This window comes from Pteropus vampyrus, unplaced genomic scaffold, assembly GCF_000151845.1.
Source record: "Pteropus vampyrus isolate Shadow unplaced genomic scaffold, Pvam_2.0 Scaffold229, whole genome shotgun sequence".
Taxonomy (NCBI): Eukaryota; Metazoa; Chordata; class Mammalia; order Chiroptera; family Pteropodidae; genus Pteropus; species Pteropus vampyrus.
The window spans coordinates 1,148,681-1,153,501 of NW_011889010.1; positions in this window are offsets into that span (position 1 = coordinate 1,148,681).

Here is a 4,821-nt window from a genome sequence, read left to right on the forward strand (position 1 = left end):
CAAAACAAACAATTTAAACTATCGACATATAAATCATCGTCATGCTGTGGGCCTCCTGAATAATGACACATTGTGAACTACAGCCTCATCTCAGGAGTGTCTCTGAAGGGATCACAACTCAATCATGATTTTCAAAGTTAATTGAGTGTATCCCTTTCGAAAAGAAACCAAACCAAAACACAACAATAACAACAACATAAAACCCCCCAACTGATTGAAATTATGTATTCGGTGGTCTAAGGTATCTAAATTGAAAAGTTATGAAAGATATGGGACCAGCCCTCCCCCCCAGATTATAGAGGGTTTATAAAAAATAAACCCTCTATAATCAAAACAGTAAATTACCGGCATAATAATAGCCCAGGGGACTCCAATAGAAAGTTTAGATATAGACCCAAATACATATGGAAATATAGGAAATGATAAAGGTGTCATCTCACATCACTGGAGCAAAGATAGACTTTTGAATAAATGGTGCTTGGACAACTGTATAGACATCTGGGAAAAGGTGAAGTTTGATCCATCTGTCACATCAGGAAAATCTCCAAATGGATGGGAGATCAGAGTGTGGAAAAATGAAACCACATAAGCATCAAAAGAAACATGGGTGACTTCCTCTATAATCTGGGTATAGGGAAAGATTTTCTAACTAGATTTTATTGCTCAAACTCTAGGTGCAATAGAGAAAAGACTGATAAATTTGATTACATAAAAATAGATAACTTTGGCATAGCAAAGACCACCATTAACAAAGTTAGAAAAAAACATGATAAACTAGGAGATAATAGTAAAACATATTTAGAAAAAGAATATTTGAATATGTAAAGAATTTTTAAAAATTTAGATACTTCACATTCACTAGGCTGCCTATAATAATAAAAAATAGATAATAACAAATATTGGTGAGGTTGTGGAGAAACTGGAATCTTCCTACGTTGCTGGTGTGAATGTAAAATGGTGTAGCGCTTTGGAAAATAGTTTGGCAGTTCTCCAAAATGTTGAAGGTAGAGTTACCATACACTCAGCAGTTCCACCCCGATTATATATCCAAGAGAACTGAAAACATGTCTACCCGAAACCTTGTACACTCATGTTCACAGCAACATCATTAATAATAGTCAAAGAGTGGGAACAGATTAAATGTTCGTCAACTGATAAAAGAATAAACACAATCTGATATATGCAAACAATGGAATGTTATTTGACAATAAAGAGGAATGAACTTCTGATACATGTACAATATGGATGAACCTCAAAAACATCATGGTATATGAAATAAGGCAGACAGAAAAGGCTACATATTGTGTTGATTCCAGTGATATTACATGTCCTCAACAGGCAAGACTATAGAGATAGAAAGTAAGCTAGTGAGACCAGGAGCCAGGAAGAGGGGCAGTAAGGAATGACTACTAATGTATAGGATTTCTTTTTGGAGTGATGAAAATTTGGAATTATATATCTATCTGGTATTAGGTGGGATGATGATTGCACAATTTTGTAAATATACGAAAAACCACTGAATTAGACACTTAAGAGAGAGATAAATTTTATGATATGTGAATTATATCTCCATTTTTAAAATAAAGATTAAAATTCCAAAACCCAGATTATGAAATCTGCAAATGACGTGAAGGGACAATTCATTTAAAGAGAGATATTTTTCAAAGACCATGAACAATAATTTTATCCATGGTAACGATCTATTTATATTTATCTCTCTTTTGGAATCCTTTTTGGTTCCTCATATATTTCCTAGAAAAATAGCTATTACATTCAGGTTTTTGTATTTATTTGAATAGAATTGAGTTCATAATTCTTCTATGATATGTTCTGAAATATTGGTTTTGTTTTTCTCTTTGACACAGTGTCACTTAAGTTTTATTACTCACCGTTGGTCCTTAAACCAGTAGCACTGCCCTCATCTGGAATCTGGATAGCAATGCAGTCTCTGACCCCAATCCCTGTCTAGCTAACCCTGATCTTCATTTTAACACGCGATCTTTAAAAAAAAGTTATTTTATTTTTTAATAGTAAGTCATATATATTTTGCATTGTATATTCACTGCTCATAGTTAGATTTCTTTCTGTCACCACATATTTGACCCCTTTTACCCCATTTACCTTCCCCTTCCTGCTACCCTCTGGTAAACACTAGTCTATTGTCTATGCCCATGAGTCTCTGTTTGTTTGTCATGATCGTTTGTTGTTTTTAGGTTTACATCCCACATGTAAGTGATATCATGTGGTTTTCAACTTTTTCTCTCTGGCTTAATTCACTTACCATGACTATCTCAAGGTCCATCCATATTGCTGCAAGTGGCAGTATTTCATCTCTTCTTATGGCTGAGTAATATTCCATTGTATATATGTACCACAGCTTCCTTAGCCAGTCATCTATTGTAGAACATTTTGGTTGCTTCCATGTCTTGGCTGGCCACTGTGAATAATGCTGCTATGAACATTGGCGTGCAAATGTCTTTTCAGATATATGTTTTCAACTCTTTGAGGAAACTACCCTGTAGAGGGATTGCTGAATCATATGGTAGATCAATTCCTGGTTTTTTGAGGGCCCTCCATACTGTTTTCCATAGTGGCTGCACCAATTTGCAGTCCCATCAGCAGTATATGAGGGTTCCTTTTTCTCCACATCCTCTCTGACACTTGTTATTACTTGTCCTGTTAATAATAGCTATTCTAACAGGTGTGAGATGGTATCTCATTGTGGTTTTGATTTGCATTTTCCTAATAGCTGGTGGTGTTGAGTATCCTTTCATATGTTTGTTGGCCATTTGTATGTCTTCTTGAGAGAGGTGTCTGTTTAGGTCCTCTGCCCATTTTTTGATTGGATTGTTCTTTTTTTTTTTGTTATTGTTATTGAGTTGTATGAGTTCTTTGTCTATTTTAGATAGTAGGTCCTTATCGGAGGCGTTGCTTGCAAATATATTTTCCAGTTTGGATGGTTGTCTCTTTAGCTTGTTGACGATTTCTTTTGTTGTGCAGAAGCTTTTTAGTTTCGTATAGTCTCATTCATTTATTTTTGCTTTTACTTTCCTTACTTTTGAGGTCAATTCATAAAATCCTCTTTAAGTCCAAGGTCCATGAGTTTAGTTCCTATGTTTTCTTCTATGCAACTTATTGTTTCAGGTCTTATATTCAGATCCTTAATCCATTTTGAGTTAATTTTGGTGTGCGATGATAGACAACAGTCTAGTTTCATTCTTTTGCAGGTGGCTTTCCTATTTTCCCAGCACCATTTATTGAAGAGAATTTCCTTTCTCCACTGTATGTTTTTGGCTCCTTTGTTGAAAATTATTTGCCCATATAAACATGGATTTACTTCTAGACTATCGATTCTGTTCCACTGGTCTGTGTGTCTGTTTTTCTGCCAATACCATGCCATTTTGATTATTGTTGCTTTGTAGTGTAATTTGAAGTTGGGCGGAGTGATGCTTCCAGCCTTGTTCTTTTTTCTCAAGATGGCTTTGGCGATTCAGGGTCTTTTGTGCTTCCATACAAATCTGATGATTTTTTTGTTCTATTTCTTTAAAGAATGCTGATGGGATTTTGATGGGGATTGCATTAAATCTGTATAATGCTTTAGGTAATAAGTCATTTTTAACTGTGTTGATTCTTCCAATCCAAGAACACGGAATATCTTTCCATTTCTCTCTATCTTCTTCAGTTTCTTTTAATAGGGTCTTACAGTATTCATTATATAGATCATTCACATGTTTCGTTAGATTTATATCTAAGTATTTTATTCTTTTTGTTGCAATTGTAAAAAGAATTATTTTTTTCTACTTCTTTTTCTGACAATTCATTATTAGAGTACAGGAACACTATGAATTTTTAAACATTGGTTTTGTATCCAGAAACCACTGTATTTGCTTATTGTTTCTAGTAGTGTTCCTGTGGAGTCTTTAGGGTTTTCGAGATAGAGAATCATGTCATCTACAAATAATGACAGTTTGACTACTTCATTTCCTATTTGGATGCCTTTTATATTTTTCTTTTGCCTGATTTTGTCCTTGCTAGGACTTCCAATGTTATATTGAACAGCAGTAACATGTGACTTTTAGGTGTTTTTTTTTTCTCAATGGTTCAGTATAGGCGCAGTTTTATAAATTTCCTTGGGCATTTGAGAAGAGAGTGTGAACATCTCAAATATTGTTGAACAGTCTATCAGAGCTATCTTATTTATTGTTATTTAGATTCTTCATATTTTTACTTTTTTTTTGGTCTTGATTTCTCATGGTAAGGGAAAGTTAAAATCCTATTCTGTTTCTATTTTCCTTGTGTTTCCTATGGTTTTTGCTTTATTGGTTTTGGTGCTATATGTATATATATTTTGATGCCCAAATTCAATTGTATCTTTTATCTTTATATATTGCCTGTCATGCCTTGTTTAATTCTGTGTAATTCCATGAATTCAACATTCCTATCCAGGCTTTTTTCATTGGCTCCTCCATCCATTACCAGTTTGGTTGGATTTTACCATCAAGTAATATTTTCAGAAATGGCTCATGGGTACTATGTTCCTCAGATTCTTCATGTTTCAAATTGTTTGCCTTTATAAAATTCTTAGTTATACGTTATTTCTATAGTGACTTTGTTGAACGCTTTCTTAAGTTCTGGAAATAACATTGCTATGAATAATTTTAAGGCCAGTCTAATTTTCTCCCTTAGAAGTGAGTTGACTCTCTTGCTTTTGTTTCTAAAAGTTTTCCATAGAAGACTATTACTGCCCTGGATTCTGTCTGATTTTGAATTTGCCTCACATTTTCCATATTTTAAAAATAAAGTATTTTATAAATAGTTGCA